Source organism: Talpa occidentalis, unplaced genomic scaffold (genome assembly GCF_014898055.3).
Source record: "Talpa occidentalis isolate TD23 unplaced genomic scaffold, MPIMG_talOcc4v2.1 talOcc4.4, whole genome shotgun sequence".
In the NCBI taxonomy this organism is placed as follows: domain Eukaryota; kingdom Metazoa; phylum Chordata; class Mammalia; order Eulipotyphla; family Talpidae; genus Talpa; species Talpa occidentalis.
Window position 1 is genome coordinate 88763848 of NW_023604295.1, and position 17715 is coordinate 88781562.

Consider the following 17715-nt stretch of genomic DNA (forward strand, 5'->3'; position numbering starts at 1 on the left):
TGATATACCAATTTGGTCAAACTTAACTTCATTTCTCACATTCCCTTTACTACATGTTTCCTACTGGCCTGGGCCACAGGAGGTTTTTTTGTATGTGTAAGATTCGGAGAATGAAAAAGCAGCAACTTCCATAATGTTTTTACACCCAGAAAGTCGGTGAAGGTACTATTGCAGCTCACTCAAGTCCTCAGTTGCTGGGGCAGGAGTGGAGTGGAGATAACTGACCTGTAGCTGCTTCATTTTCCTCTGAATCCTCTTATTCCTGGACCAGGGACATATTTAGTTCCATGATGAAGAGTACCAGCTTTCTTTTGTAAGACATGAATGTCACGAAAGTCAGAGGTAGTAAAAGCCTGATTAGGCTGCAGCATGTCTTTGTGGATTTCAGTCTGTCCTTGTCTAGTTTCAGCCTGGAATTACAACTTATGCTCTTTTTCTTCCAGTTTACATCAACCTTCTTAATTACTTGCCTCAATATCAGTGTGAAGAAGCTTTCAAAAATACTTACACCAGCTCCTGCAATTCTATGTATAATAATTCATTCATAAATTAAAGCTATCTATCTACCTATCTATATCTTTAAGTGGTTTCTATTTCTCTTATTGAATTCTAATTAATTAATAATTTGGGGCTAAGAGTGAGATACACTTTGGAAGAATTTTGCTCCATGTGAGAGTCAGAGAAATGGTTTGAATGGAGGGAAAGTGAGATGTAAAACAAATATTTAATCAAGAATGTTCCAAAAAGTGAGTCACTAGTTTGGGTGGGCACAAGACAATACTTCTTGGAAAGGGCCATCAATATAGAAGCTGTTCCTGACATATCTATATTTAGACATGTGAAATCAGTGGAGTGCTGCATTCCTAAGAGAGAATAACATTTGTAAAGCCACAGAATGGTTCCTACTTTTCCTTTTATATTTTCTGCTATATATCTAGTCACACAAACTAGTGGGAATTATCTTTAATATGTTCTTCTCCATCAAGAGAAATGAAATGATCATGCTCAGAGGGGGAGGGACAGCAAACATTTCAGATCAAAGGGAATGAGTACAGAAAGATCAATAATTGCAGCCGTCAATGCACTCAGTCTACCACTCCTCATACATAATGTAATTAAGCCAGATTGATTATGCCATCTCAAGCTCTCTAAAACTTATTTCCTCCTTTTTGGTTCCTTATAACTATCTTTGGTTTAATCCACCTTTATCTTTCAACTGGGATATTGCAATACCTCTTCTACTGGGTTGAATAATGAGCCTTCCAAATTGATGCTCAACCCAAACCTCAGAATGTAATCTTATTTGGAAAGAGTATCTTTTATGGATAGAATCAAGTTAATCAAGTGAATTCTTACCACACTAGGATGGCCCACAATCCAGTGATTGATGTCTTTAGAAGAGAGAAATTGACAGAGACACAGACAAGACAATGCCAATGAAGACAGACACGATGGAGAGGAATACTATGTGAAGATGAGGCAGAAGTTGAAATTATGCATTTATAATCCAAGGAATATCAAGGTATGCTGATAATCACCAGAAGCTAGGATAAGACAAGGAAGAATCCCCTCCTAGAGTCTATCTCTGATATCTTGATTTTGAACTGCTAGTCTTAAGAAATATGAAAGAATACATTTCTGTTCTTTAAACATGGCTATTATATGGTAATTTGTCATGGCAACCCTAGGAAACAAACATAGTTCCCAAACTACTGTACTTCCCTCCAGTTTTACCCTAGAGTTGATGCTAATCCATATTTTGGTTTATCTAAAATGGAAATTGAAAAGATACAAATCTTTTCAAGGGACCCCCTCCACTTCAACATTTCTTTGGAGACTTTAGGGTAAACTATAATACCCTTAGTATGACATGGAAAGACCTTCATAATTAGTTTTCTGCAAGCCTCTCCACTTACAACCTTGTCCACACTTATGCAAATACTCTAAGACCAGTCATTCTTCAAATTATTACAAGTTTATAACATACTCTCAACTCCTAATCAATTTTAAAGACTCAGTTCAGGAAGTCCCTTACAACTTTCCTTTATTCCAGGATTTTTATACCTTTTAAAATGGAACATTTCATATTATACTTTAATTGTCCAATCACTTCTCTTTCTCCCAAACCAAATATTAGGCATTTTGGCAATTGAATATTCTTTGAATATTGTACTAGTTCAATAAGTAATTTTGTTTGAAGGTACATGAATAGATGGATGGGATTAAATGGGAAATAGAATATAATTTGGTTTGACTGAGGAATCAGAAATTTTCCTTGGGAACTGAGAGATAAGTCAAAGCAGAACATCTAAATGTGGCAATAATACCTTGCTGGTGCTATATTTAAATTCATGTTAATTAATATATGCAGCTTGTCAGCACTTAAAATTCAAAGAAAAAGAAATTTTTTTCTTTTGTTCTGATTAATTTGTTCATTTTTTGATATGGTCTGTTTGAAACTAATTCATATCATTTCAATTTTCTCATGTCTTTGGAAATTGGACTGTAGTATTTTCTGGGAACTAGGACATTATTGGAAAGTTATCAGTAAAATTTAGCCACCTACGATGCTAGTAATTCATATAATTTATTCATAAAACCATAAGGTATGAGTTTATGTGTAAGGTTTCAGAGATTTCAATGAAGGAAAATTCCTTAGAATACAGATCATTACTTGTATAGCAGCAGAAAACCCTGGCTTGATTAAACATAATAAATGAAGGAAAATGAAGAAATAAAGGCCATTATCAAAATTTTCTCCCTTGTTGATTTCTTAGGATTCTCTCTTGCAATGTCATCACTCATCATATAGATCAAATGGTGTTTCATAAAATTAAAGTAAATGGCAATATTCAAAGACTATGTTTTGCTGTATCTATTCTTTCATCCATCTAGTCATCTGTCTAGCCATTCATCTTGCTTGCTTGTTAGTTATCTGCAAGTATTTATTAAATACCTGCTATATGATGGGCTTTGCTTGAGGAGCTTTATTGACTTTATCTTTTTTAATATTTATAAAAACTTACTACCAATTCATTTATTGATGGGGAAAGTGAGGCTGAAAGTGGCCAATAATTTGTCTAAGTTTCTACTTTTTAAGCACTTGAGCTAGGATCAAATTCTGGTATATCTGATTCCAGACTCTGCATGTAAAATTTATTATCTCTCTCGATAATTGTTTTCTGGAACGGAAGGAGTGGAGCAAAGGGTAACAGAGGGAGACCAGCTATTGTTTGAAAGGACTGACTTTCTTTACAAATTTTGTAGTTGGAGACTCAGCATTGGAAGGGATGGAATAACTGTAGTTTGCATTATGCCTTTGTATTAATTAGAAAAAAGTACTTCTTCCAAGCCAGAGCACATTGATCAGAGATCAAAGCTCACACACTCCATTCTCACTTCCATTCACCCTCTGGCTAGCTGTCTTTTTTCAGGGTATAACCAGCACAACCATTTGTGGTGGCCCTGAAAGCATGTACGGAGAGCTTATAGGGGTTGAATGCAGGGATACTGGCAGAAGACTTCCCTTGCTGCCTTCAACCACCCAAAGTTTGTACTCTCACCTCCAACTCTTCTGCTTTCTATATACAAGGAGATAAAAATATATTATAAATTTAAGACAAAAAATTAGTTAATTTCCCCCATATTGCAAAGAAAAGAAGTACTTAGTTCAAAATACTGGGCTAGGCTTGTATCGGGCTGCAAACCATCTTACTTATTGTGTATTCTCAGCATAAATTCTGCTCTACATAGTATTTTCAGGTACAAAGTATTTTATACTAAATAGTATTAAGATGATACTAATAAATTATGAATGGAGAAACAAAAAAGAATCTAAAAATATAATAAAACCCAGCAGAGCAAAAAATGACATGTAAGAAATACACGATGTTGTTACTAAGTTAAATACTGGAATAAAACAGTAAAAATAAAGTGGATGCTTTGGACATGGGTGCTTGTAGGGTAAGGAAAAAATGTCAGGCTTTTCTGCCGTCCTGTCATCAGGATAGATGATGGATCCTTGCAGTCCTGAATGCATGCCTGATGGCGGGCACCTGGAGTAGGGTGTGGGCAGATGTAGATACGATTCACCTGGGCTAAGACTGGGCTTTTAAGGGCAGCGTCACGAGGACACCAGTAGAAGCCAGAAGAGAAGCAGAAGCCAAGAATGAGCAGAAGCCAAGAGAGAAGCAGAGAACGCTGCAGAACCCAGATAGAGTGAAGACCTGCTGGGGCCTGGGAGACCTACCAGCCTCCTAGCCCCCTAGCACCCCTGCTTGCCGTGTGCCTGGTAATCCCAATAAAAACCTGCAAAACCACTGAGGACTCTGATTCCTCCTTTACCCGGTCTGCTGGATCAGAAAACCTGCACTGTGCTCTTCCTGCCTCTACAGTTTAGTAGCAGGAAGACACAGGGCAGGATCTCTATGATCCCATGCAGACGGGTAAAGAAGAGTTCTGGAGCCCTTGGTGGCTTTTTCAGGCTTTTATTGGGATTTTACCAGGTACACGGCAAGCAGGGATGCGGGGGGCCAGGAGGCTGGCAGGCCTCCCAGGCCCTGGCAAAACTTCACACTTTCTGGGCACTCTGGCATTCTCTCGTGGCCTCTGCTGGTCCTCTTCTGGTGGTTCACACTCCACTGGCATCCCTGTGACGGCGACCTTATAAGCCCGGTCTTAGCCCAGGTGTGCCCACCTTTGCATGCCCACATCCTACTCCAGGTGCCTGCCATCAGGCATGCACTCAGGACCACAGGGTTCCATCACCCATCCTAATGGCGGGAGGGCAGAAAAGCCTGATACCATTTACCTTACCCTACAGTCCACCCCCGCAGGGTTTTCTGCCATACAATCTACATATATACAATTTTCTTAGCAAACATAAACAATGCAGCCATGGCCCACAAAAGCGAATGAAGTACATAACAAAATGACTAAACTCAATTTTCCTAGGAGCAGAAAGACAGAGAAGTTATCGGTACTAGCAATGGGAGATTCCTCCCATCTGGTAATATACATGCTAATTTGGCATCTGAGGACAATATTGTCGCTGGCATCAGTGGCCTTCCAGGTCGTGAGTACCACACTCGCTTTGCCAGTGAAGAGGCATCAGTGGGTTCTACACGCAGCAGTTGTGGAGAGCTCATAATGGGCCACAGAGTTATTACAAATGTCCCCTTGAGGATTGCCCACTGATCTGCCACCCCAGGGTGGGTAACACGCATCCGTGGTGGCCACTACGCAGTCACCCATGGTGTTATCTGTAAATCGGTCTCCAGGCCATGACCCCAAGGGGCTATCAGAGCCACCCACCGCATGTGGGGAGCCTTCACTGTCCAGGGCCATTCCCAGTCCACAGTCTGCCCTGGGTCCACTCCAGTTGGGGCTGGCAATAGGATGTTGCCCTGCTGTCCAAGTCATGGTTTTAATAAGATGTCTGAAGTCTTTCTTTGTAATTGGATGGGAGCAGCGGCACGATGCAGCAATGCCTCCACTGGAGCCAGGCCGCCTTTCCTGCTCCTCTCATTTAATGTCTGCAACACCTCCCATAGACCTCCCTTGCTTCAGCAGGCCATTATACCTCTCTATAATCCCTGCAGCTTCGGGATTATAGGGAGTGTGAAACTTCCATTCAACACCCATGTTCTTGGCCCACTTCTGCACCCGGGCTCCTGTAAAATGAGTCCCTTGATGGCTCTCCACTACCAGCAGACGTCCATATGCAGCACATAGGTGTGCCAGTGCTGCCAAAACTGCCTTTTGGTCCGCATGTGGAGCAGGGTAAGCTGGTAGCAGTGTCCACACAGGTGACCGCATATTGTTGTCCATCGGAGCGAGGTAGTGGTCCAATGATATCAATCTGCCAGCGTGTCAGGGGTACCTGCTCCCGCAACACCTGGCCTGTGGATCCAAAAGGTCTCTGGGGGTAAGTCCTGGAACATACTACACATGTTTCACAAACAGTCTGAATTTCTTTTAAAGTTACAGGTAGACCCCAGGCACACATCGTGGCCCACATTGTCTTCTGCCCTGCATGGAGCAAGCATCTGTGTAGGCACTGCACAACATCCTGCCCTGGAGCAGTTTCAAGCCATGGAACCTGGGCTAGGGTATCTGCCTCATCGTTGCCTGGTGAGGCTAATGGGGCATGTCCTGTGACATGATAAACAGTCACCTGCTTCTGATGCCTCAGATCCCATAGATCTTTCCATAGGGCCTGGCCCCACAATGGCCGATGCATAACTGTCCAGTCATTTAGATTCCACGTGGAAATCCACAGTGTCAGGCCCCTGTACACAGCCCAACTGTCAGTATAGATTACTAGAGGGGAAGGCTCATGGGCCACTACCATCCATACTGCTCGCAGTTCAGCCCATTGGCTGCTCTGTCCTGTCCCGGTTTCAAACCAAATAGTGTCTGTTTCTGGGTGTATAGCCATCGCTGTCCAAGAGGCTGGCTGGCCCTGGCTGGAGCCATCCATATACCAGGCCTCTGCTGGAATTGGTGCTCAACCCTCCTTGCAGGAACTAGCTTCAGGTTCGGCTTCTAAACAGGCTTCTGAAGTTGGTTCCATACTAACATATGCCACAGGACCAATAACCTCCTGCAACTCTGCCCTTAAGGGGCTAGTTGACAGGGTGCAGCGCTGTTCTAAGTATGCCCCCCACTTTGCCAAAGTGGGCGTTTGAGCAGTACCACTATGGGGCTTTGTTGTCCAGTCCCGTACCCATCCAGCTATTGGGTAAGTGGTTCTCACTGAGACTGGGGCTGTGGCAGTTATACTTTCAGTGGCTAGTAAGGCTGTATACACCACAGCTAACTGTTTCTCAATTAAGGAATACCTAACCTCAGCCCCCTTCCAGAGTTGGGACCAGAACCCTATAGGCTGTCGTAGCCTCTCTGATTTCTGCCAGAGTCCCCACCCGAACCCTTCCTGAGTAACATGCACATCGAGCTCACAGGGCTGGGCTGGGTCAAAAACCTGCAAGGCCTGAGCAGTCTTTATAGTTCGTTTGGCCGTGGCAAATGCTGTGTCTGCCTCAGCTGACAAATCCCACCTGGCCCCCTTATATATCAACATATACAAGGGTCGTAGGAGCTGAGGTATAAATGCCCTCCAGTAACCCAGCAGACCCAGAAAGGCTTGCAGCTGCTTCACTGTGGTTGGAGTGAGGTAAGCTAGAACTTTGTCTATCACAGCTTGAGGGATAACCTTTGTCTTACCCAACCAAACAACTCCCAGGAACTTAACTGACAGTCCAGGCCCCTGCAGTTTGCTTTCGTTGATTGCCCAGCCGCATGTTTTCAGGTGTGTTAATAAGAAAGGTACTGCCTTTTCCAGATCTGTAAGAGAGTCACTTGTCAATAAAATATCATCAATATAATGGTATAAACACACTGAAGATGGCCTTTCCCACCGGGCCAGATCTGCTGCCACCAGCCCATGACACAGTAGGGCTGTGCAGGTATCCCTGTGGCAGCACAGTGAATGTCCATTGCCGGCCTTCCCAGGTGAAGACGAACTGGTCTTGACTTCCTGGGGCTATATCTATGGGGGGCGGGGGGAGGGAAGCATTTGCCAGATCGGCTACAAAATGATACATTCCCAGCTCATGGCTCAGACGATCCATCAAATCTGCCACTGAAGGCACTGCAGCATGCAAGGGGGGAACTACCTTATTCCACTCACGGTAATCTATTGTCATGCACCAAGAGCCATCGGGCTTCTTCACTGGCCACACAGGCGAATTGTAGGGGCTGTGGGCAATACACACAATGCCCGCTTTCTCCAGCTCTGATATTGTGCCTGTAATTTCTTTGTAGCCTCCGGGCAACCGATATTGCTTGGTATTAGTCACTCGCCTAGGGACTGGCAGTTGTAGGGGCGGATGCTTAGCGTGTCCTCTCACCACTGCCTTTACCACACACACTCTAAGGCGAAACTCTCCGACTGTGGTTTCTAGACTTAAGCCACGTAGTACATCCACCCCCAGGATGTACTCCGGGATGGGCGATACATATACTTTATACTCTTTCAGGGGTAATCACCCAATCCCCAGAGATAGTCTCACTGCTGTCACCTTGACACTCTGGCCTCTATAGCCATCAATATAACAAGTAGACCCATGAAATCTTTCTGGATTTCCATAGAGCAGAGTACATTCTGCTCCTGTATCCACTGGAGCTAAAACCCTTTGTACATTAGTCGGGGACCAGTGGATGGCAAGCTCCATATGTGGCCTCTGGTCCCTTCCTGTTCCCAGTGGACGGGTTCCTTGGCCCTCACCCTATTCAAAAGATATCAGGCCATCACCTGAGGACAGGGTTGGCAGCAAGTGGTCTTCCAGGAGCAGGGCGCGCGCCTGAGGCCTGGAGTTTCCAGGTCACCCCTGAGCAGCAGTCCTTCTCATGGGTGTGAACCTCTGGTCTTCTCGCAGCTGCTGCCATAATTCCAATAAATATGCATTGGGCTGTGCGTCTATTTTAGTGCCATCTATACCTGCTCTTATTAAATCCATCCACATTTGATTACGGGTGACTTTTATAGTTTCTGTGATGCCAACAGGCTTCCTTGCCCTCCTTGGCATTCCTTTTGACCTTTCAGAAACTACCCGTATTCCTTTCTGAGAGCGCCGGCTCTCAACTTCTCCCAAGCTGGCTATCATTGTGGTGACGTCAGGTATCTGACGTCCCACATAGGGTGCTAGAACTGCCATGAGGGATCGAAATGAGGATGAGGGGCATTCTTTAATACCAAGTCTCTCATCCCTGCTGTGAAACACTCGTCATCAGGACCACGCATATTCACATTAAACACGGCCTGCCGCATCCCCAATTCCCGAAGTACCTGCACCAGCTCGGCGTACGTCTGCCATCCGCTCACTGTCTCCGGCACGTCTCCCGCATCAGCCCAGACTGTCCGTACGGCAGCCATTATCCACTCCAGGAGGGTGTGGTCGCCCCGGCCATACTGCTGGCTGTTCTGCAGCCTCTGTCGCAAGGATGGGTGTGAAGTCACAGAGGCCAGTCTCTCCATCTCTTGTGCCGTGCAAATAATCCCATCCACCCCCAGGTCCCATAAACGTAGCAGCCAGGCTGCCAAGGGTTCCCCTGGTTTCTGGCGGAACTGTTTGCCCAAGTCCACCAGTTCCGCCTGGGTGTATGGCCGATAGGTAGTAAATTCCGTCATCTGTGGTGGTCCCGCAGCCTGACCCCCTGGGGCCATGGGTTGCTGCCGCTTCATTTCTGAGTCACCCCCGGGCGGGCCCGGAGTATGGGACCAGCCTCCTCCTCCTCTCCAGAGGCGTCCGGCATCTCCGGGGTGGCAGGTTGGTTTGCCATTGCAGGTTGAGGCTCAGGCAAAGGGCCAGCCTCCCTCTCCTCCTGTCCTGAGGAGAGGTCTGGCATCTCTGGAGTCGCAGGTTGGTTTGCCACCACCGGCTGCAATTCGGGCAAAGGGCCAGCCTCCCTCTCCTTCCTTCCTGAGACGGAGTCTGGCATCTCCGGAAGGGTGGGTTGGTTTCTCCGAACTTCTTCCTCCAGAATCCTCAAATGTTGTTGCAGTATCCGCATCTCTTCTCACATCTCTTTTCGCATCTCATCGTGTATGTGCTGGATTCTAGATTGTTCTTTCCGCCTGGACTCTCGCAGAGCTGTGAGAAACACCCACCCCACGGCTCCTGCCGCCTCGCGGGCACTGCATCCACTCAGGGTTTCTTCTATTTCATACAGGGCCTGCTCCAACTGCCCTGGGGATCCATCTACCTCTGGCCATTCCTGGGGAGGTGCCCACTGGGCGAGGAGGTCGGCCACCGAGTACCAACTGCTCGTGGCAGGCCACCCGGCAATCCCTCCCCAGGTTCCAAAGGGTTTTGTCTGCGTAGAGCCGTCCTGCTTTGAACCATCCTGCCGTCTACGCCAGTTGTAAAGAAACCAACCCATTCCGGGCAGGTTTATGAACGGTTCGAGCAGCCACATGCTCTTCGCTGTGGTTTACTAGTCACCGTTCTCCTCCGTACACTCCACTCCTCCACCCTTAACACCGCTCTACCACCACACCACACTCTGCTGCACCACCCTTATAAATCAGTCTCTTAGCTCAGGTGTACCCACCTACACATGCCCTCGCCCTACTCCAGGTGCCCGCCATCAGGCATGCACTCAGGACCGCAGGGTTCCGTCATCCATCCTAATGGTGGGAGGGCAGAAAAGCCTGATACCTTTTACCTTACCCTACACTCATGATGAGAAATGTCAGTTTCTGTCAGGAAGGCAGAAGATGAAATGTTCAATCAAGAAGCTGAGGTCGCAGGACACTTTGTTTATGACTCCAGAGAGGTTCCAAAGGGGACAGAGGGAAGATCTGAGGGGAAGAGTGAATCTGAGGGTAGGAGCCCAGAGAAATGTAGGGACTAACAAGGAAAGCTGTGAGAGATGAGGGCTTTTGGTGCGCTTCAGTTTTCCACCCAGTTGTTTCTTGGTTTCTGAAGAGAGGAGAGGAGTAGCAGTCCTCTTGAAAAGGGTCAGTTGTTCATGAGATCAACCACTTGCCCTGGAAACTCCTTGGGTGATGAAGTTGGTACAAGGAACTTGCTGCTCTTATATGCAGTATTGTTTTAAGTTTTTCCCTGGAGATTTATACTTTCTACCTAATGGAATGTGGAAGATAAATCAAGGTAAATACAAGCAAGAATAGCTAATTCTTGATATATGAGTGAATTTCAACCATGTGTAATAGTCCACGGGAAGGCAAATTAACTTTGTAGGTTAATCTTGGACTAAAAATACATCATCTGAACAGAAAATGAAAGAGGGGCAGTAATTCCCCTACCTGGGTATTTCCACTCCTGGGGTTGAAGGAATTGAACATGTGTGTCAGGTAGGTAAAAAGTATCAGGCTTTTCTGCCCTCCCGCCATAGGATAGATGAGGGAACCCTGTGGTCCTGAATGCATGCCTGATGGCGGGCACCTGGAGTAGGGCGTGGGCATATGTAGATGAGATTCACCTGGGCTGAGACTGTGCTTTTTTTTTTTAAGGGCGGCGTCATGGGCACGCCAGTAGAAGCCAAAAGAAAAGCCGAAAGAGAAGCCGAGAAGCAGCAGAACGAACAGAAGAGCATAGAGAATGTGAGAGAAGGTCGGAGAGCCCAGAATGAAGACTTGCTGGGGGCTGGGAAGCCTGCCAGGCCCCAGCCCCCCAGCGCCCCTGCCTGCCAAGTACCCGCTAAATCCCAATAAAAACCCTGCAAAAACCACTGAGGACCATGACTCCTCCTTTACCCGGTCTGCTGGATCCTAGAAAACCTGCTCTGTGGTATTTCTGACCCTACAATGCGCAAGTAAGATGATGTGACACTGGGATAAGACTGTGGACTTGGTATTGAAATGTAGAAAAGTGACCAGATCTGGCTGTGAAGAGTAAGGAGAAGGGCTTCCCTGGGAGTTTTACCTTGAGTTGTCTGAATTGAAAATGATTTGGGGAAGGACTATGAGGGAAGTTCTGTTGACAAGATGTAGATTGAATGGGAATAAAAGCATTTCCTTTTTTTTATAATGTATATTTTTTTAAGATTTATTTATTTATTTATACAAGCACTGGGTACAGTCAGAAGCGCGGGAGGGTGAGAGAATTCACCAGAGCCAGAGTGGGGAGCAGAGCAGGCAGAAGGACCGAAGTACACTGCTGAGGGGAGCAGCGGGCGGCAGGAGAGGTCTGTGCGCTATGTGGGACCCTCCTCCGGTGGCCGGGGAGCAGCCGGGGATCAAACTGGCGCTGCAGAGGCTGCGGGCAGCTTTGCAACCCAGCGCTCAACTGCTGCACCACTGGGGAGGCCCTAAAAGCATTTCTGAAATACTAATGTTACCCACAAAATTTGCTATTTCTGAGTACAATGGAGACGAGGGATGAGGTGCTCAGTCATTGTTATGGTTCACCTGCTAGAGAAGGGAGCAAGGGCACTGTATCAGAAAAGCAAATGCAGTACTCTTCAGGGAGAAGTACTCCTGGGTGTCTGGAAATAGTGGAAAAAGCAGAAGTCACTCTGGGAACATAAATCAAGTAACATGGTTGGATGCCAGATGGTGAATCTAATCCAGGGTTCTGAATTTTATCCCTGAAATTTATACTGGTGTTTTTGTTGTTGTTTTCTGTAATGCTTTTGATATTTTATTTTTATTAAAAATTTTTTTTTGAAGTGCCAGACATTTACATCAATGTTAGTGTTTTGGAAGTATAAATTCTCCCTCTTCACGTGTAGTCTCTGTTAATACCTATAACCAAAGCACCCAAAGCACCATAGTCCTTTGTGCTCTCTCCCCACCCTTTTCTTGCCCTACTCCTATTTTCCTCTGAGTGAGTCAGTTCTATGGCTGGCTTTCAAGAGTTGGTTATAATGTTTGTCTTTGGCTGACCCTTTATTTGGTTTCTGTATATTCCACATCTAAGCCACACCATCCAGTATTGATGTTTTCCCTTCCGGCTTTTTTTCTTAGCATAATCCCTTCCAACCTCTTGCAGCTTATGACATGAATTTATCTTTTTGATCACTGAGTAGTATTCCATTATATATTATAATATATATACACACACACATATAATCTGGGGGATTGCTGTTGCTTGGGGCAGGTCGAGGGGGGAGACTTTGGCTGGGGGCTTGTATTGCCTTCCATGACCTAAGCCCAAGGTCCAGGGTCTTTTTGGTGGGACTGGAGTTGCTGGTCCCCATCAGGACTTGGCTGGGTGATTGAGCCATCTTCCACCCACTGGGGCTGGGGTCTGGTATTCCTGCCAGTGGAACTTGTTTGTGACTTTTAAAGAAATTATGAAGTGGCATTCAGTGTGTTTGCTTATAAACCTATGGAGCTGGCAGGATTCTAGGTCTCTAGAATCAGAGCAAAATATGGAACACCTTCTCAATATTCTCAAGCAACAATTTGGTCACTATTATTTCCAAAACCCAGAGAGTTTCTTATGTTGAGTGCCCCTTCCAGTGAAATTATCATTATCCTAACAGTCTCAACTCACTTCTGCTATCACACACACAAAAAAAAAAATGGTATTGTAACGGGCATTTGAGAATCTATCAAAAATGTTTTGGGTAGTTTAGCAAGCCAATAAGGAGGGAGAAATGCAACATAGCTATGCAAGAGCAGGGAAAAATTATGGATAATATAAAGCTTGGACAAAGTAAATTTGAAAGGAAAGAATGTATCAGAAATTACTCACTTTTCCAGGCAAATTGATAATTTTGATAATTTTGAAAGTTTGGAGGGGCCTCCCCTGTGGTGCAGCGGGTTGAATGCAGCACTGTGAAGCTGCCCTCAGCCTCAGAAGCATGGGTTTGATTCCCCACTGGCCAGGGAGAGACCCACATGGTGCTGCAGACCTCTCCTGTCTTGCTGGCTGCTCCCTGCTGTTCCTCTTAGCAGTGTTTTGGGTTCGTCTGCCTGTTCTGCTCCATGCTCTGTCTCTGGTGAATTCTCTCACCTTCCTGTGCCTCTGGCCTGTACCCCAGTGAATAAATAAATAAATCTTAAAAAAAAATTTGAAGTATGGAAATGAGAATTTGAAAATTAGCAGCCTGAACATTTCCCCTTGAATACTTGAAAAAAGGCCCAACATATTCAACTATTCTTCACCACCATTGATTGCAAGCTTCTTAAATAGACCAACTGTGTCTATTGATTTTTATAGCAACCCAGAGTAGTCATCATTAATCAGTATTTAATAATTAAAATGAATTGAATTAGAGAAAAATATAGTGGCAAATTTAAATAAAGAACAACACATTGTTTTGTTTAGTGTTGTAACAATATTAAACACATGTAAGATATATTCTGAAGGAAATTGATTATTCAGTTTTTAATGTTAAGATTGTATTTCTCTATTATTATGTGTTTGTGATGTTACAGCATACTCTTAGGTCTTGCTAAAAAAGATGAACTTAATCTGAAATGTTTTTCTTAGCTTGGGTCCTGTAAGATTTTCAGATTATTCATGGGAAAAGGTGTGGTGTGTGGTGTTGGCCTATGGGACACAAGAAAGAACAGGGAGTGTTAAGGGAAGAGCAATCTGAACCCTTACCTGTATTCACATAGTTTGAGAAAAGAATTTACTAAAAGGGATTATCTAAATACTTCTTTATTTATTTTGGAATTTCAGGCATATAGTGTTAATCATAGCACTCATCTTGTCATAGTATATACAGTAATCTATACAAGCTCTACCTTTTGTTTAATTGCTTTCTCTCTCTCTTTTTTAAAGATTTATTTATTTATACAAACAAGAACTGGGGTGCAGGCCAGAGGTGCGGGCAGTGAGAGGATTCACCAGAGAGAGTGGGAGCAGAACAGGCAGATCCACTGAAATACACTGCTGAGGGGAGCAGCGGATGAGACAGGAGAGGTCTGCTGAGCCATGTGGGTTGCTTCCTGGCTGGCCTGGGATCGAACTCATGCTGCAGTTGCTGGCAGTAGCTTGTTAGTGCTGTCTTTAACCCCTGCACCACCAGGGAGGCCCCTCTTTTTCTCTTTTATACCTATTCCTCACAAATGCATTGAATCTGATATACTTCATTTTATTTATATGTGTTCTTGCGAATGAGTATTGTTGTTGACATTCATGTATGTTTAATTTATTTAATTTGTGTCTTGGGTTGAGTTCCCTGGAAACAGAGCCTGAGATGGGAATTCTTTTTCAAGTGAATTACCAAAGGAACATCCTCAGAAAATGGGGAGGGGAGGTAGTAGGACAGGACTATGCAATGATATTGTTAAGTGTAGATTAGTGTCAGCCTGATTCCATAAGGAAGATCTGGTAGGAGGTATATTTTTATTTTGAAGACAATAATCCAGCATGACTCAGATCCCTGGATATCTGAAAACATATTGAAGATCAAATGCTAGAGAGGATGTGGTGCAACAGGAACTCTTACCATACTATCCAGCAATGATAATGCTTGGTAATTACCCAAGTGAGCTGAAAACTTAGGTCCATACAAAAACTGCACGCAGGTATTTATATCAGTTTTACTCAAAGTTGCCAAGAGTTGGAAGCAACTAAGATGTCTTTCAGGGGGTGATGGAATATTATTCAGGTGATGGAATATTATTCATCACTAAAAAACGAATGAGCTATCAAAACATGAGGGAAACGTAGATGCATTTTGCTAAGTAAGAGAAGGCATTGGGAAAGACTAGAGACTATGTGACTTCATCTATGTAACATTCTGATAAAGACAAATCTATGGAGACAGTAAAAAGATCAACAGTTGCTAAGGTTTGGGGGAGGGGAAGGCAGCAATGAATAGACAGAACACAAATGATTATTCAGGCACTAAAAATACTCTGTATGGTTTCATAATGATGGATACATGTTATATTACAGTTTTCCTAACCCATTGAATGATACCAAAGTGAAACCTAATGGAAACTATGGACTTTGGGTGATTATGATGTGTTGGTATAGGTATATCGGTTGTAAAAAATATACCACTCTAGTGGGGGGTATTCATTTGAGGAATACATCTCTGGGGACAGGCTTTATATGGGAAATCTCTTAACCTCCACAAGTTTTCCAAGGACCCTAAAATACTTTAAAAATATAAAGTCTTCATTAAAAAAATCTGAATGCTAATCTGCATTCGTTAACAAAGACAAAATTTAGAAATATGGATTCTTCTAGAGGGAAAGTAATTTTCTGAGACGGTGCTTAGTTCAGTAATTCCTACTTTCAAGGAGTTTGCAATCCAAATTATGGAGTCAATATCTAAACATATGGGAAGTTTACTGAAATCTGTTAAAGAGATTACTTACTACAGTTCACCATAAATGACTTTTCTGAATATTTTTGAGTTTACCAACATTGTTGTGGGTTAAGAAATGAGATCTTCAAAATCTGCTTTTAAGATTAATGCTACTTCTAGCACTATGTCCCACCTATAAAACGTGAGCCCTCTGCAAGATATAAATTATTTTCTCTTTCAATTTCGGTAGCTTTAATTAGAAGAACCACACATAATCACTTTGTAGGAATTGCATGTAACATCTGAAATAGAGTGGGTTAATAATGAGAATATAAGAGATCAACCTATTATGCTAACAGGTAAATATTATACAATCAGCATGGAAAATACAAACTGAATTTTCGCTGTTGTAGGGGTATGCTTCCCCAATATTAGTCATATTCTTTTAGTTCTCTGGAGATACTATTTCCAGGGAAATATTTAGAGGAATATATAGGAGGTAATTTCCATTTTGCTTAAATGATGCACCAGGGATTTTTTAAATCTAAGCTGGAATTGATTAAATTTGCTTTATTTACAGTCTCTCCAAGTAACTTTCTTTAAGTCACCATTCTCTTATTCTTCTCCCACCTCAAATTCTTCCTTAATTACAAAAAGGCAAACAAAATGCTTCCAAATGAAAATTTTTTTCTTAATTATGTTTTGTAATATATGCTATTGTTTTAATGTGAATTACTTTTATTAGTAGTAATGTTCAAATTTTTCACATTTTTTGCATTTTATAGCTTTTTTGTAAATTTCTTAAATTGGATCCATGTGTCATATATGCTGCAAATTAATTTATTTTTTTAAATTGAGGCACCATTGGTTTACAATACAATATATGATTTAGGGGAATAGATTCATATCAACTCAGATCTATGTTATTACACCAAACTCACCACCAATGGGCCCATATTTAGCTTACCACCACCCCCATTTTTAGCACCCCCACATTTCCCCTCTATATAGCCTCAATTATGTAGTTAAAACTTGAACTGTCTCAATGTACTTCTTTTTCTTATGTTTTTTTTAATTGATCAGATTTCTCAGAGTCATATGTATGTGCATGTAGTAAATACAAATATATGATATAATGTATAAATTTGTAGGAAACGACACTATAAAGAGTGTTCCAAATTTCCATCCTCAAAATTATATGCATCTAAAAATTATAATTTAACTTTTTCTAAAACCAATATCCTTAATGAAAATGAAGTTAAACCATGTTCTATCACAATATCTGTTGTATTTGATGTTCTGTTGCACCAGGAAAACTTGATCCATGTTTTATCCTTTGTTAGAATTCCTTTTCTCCTCTTCCCTTTCTTCCCATGTGTCCTTTAATTCTTTCTCTTTCTTTCTTTCTTTCTTTCTTTCTTTCTTTCTTTCTTTCTTTCTTTCTTTCTTTCTTTCTTTCTTTCTTTCTTTCTTTCTTTCTTTCTTTCTTTCTTTCTTTCTTTCTTTCTTTCTTTCTTTCTTTCTTTCTTTCCATGTGAAAGCTCTTTAATAGAATGATTGCACATAGAGAGGGAAAAAGCCAAAGGATATAGTTTCACAATGAAACACCTAAATTTACCCGCCCTGTCGTGGGTAAATAACCAGACAAACAGGGTTAGTCCGGGCAGGGTCATTGAAGCCCACGGCATCTTCTGGTGGAGAGCCATAGGAAAGGGACCAAAGGGGCCAGGCAATTCTGGAACAGAAAGAGCAAAGTGAAGTACAAATCAAGATAAAGGTTGCCATTGTCAGCCTGTCCACATATCTGTCACTCAAGTGTCCCTTTACGTGTCACTGTGTTTTGACTCCATGTCTCTTCCATGTTCCCCCAAGCCCCTGCAGCAAGTCAAAACTGAAGAGCAAGTGGGCCTTCTTCACATGTCTCTCTGTTCTGTGTGCCTTTCCAAGACTTCACCCCTGAACCCAGCTGCA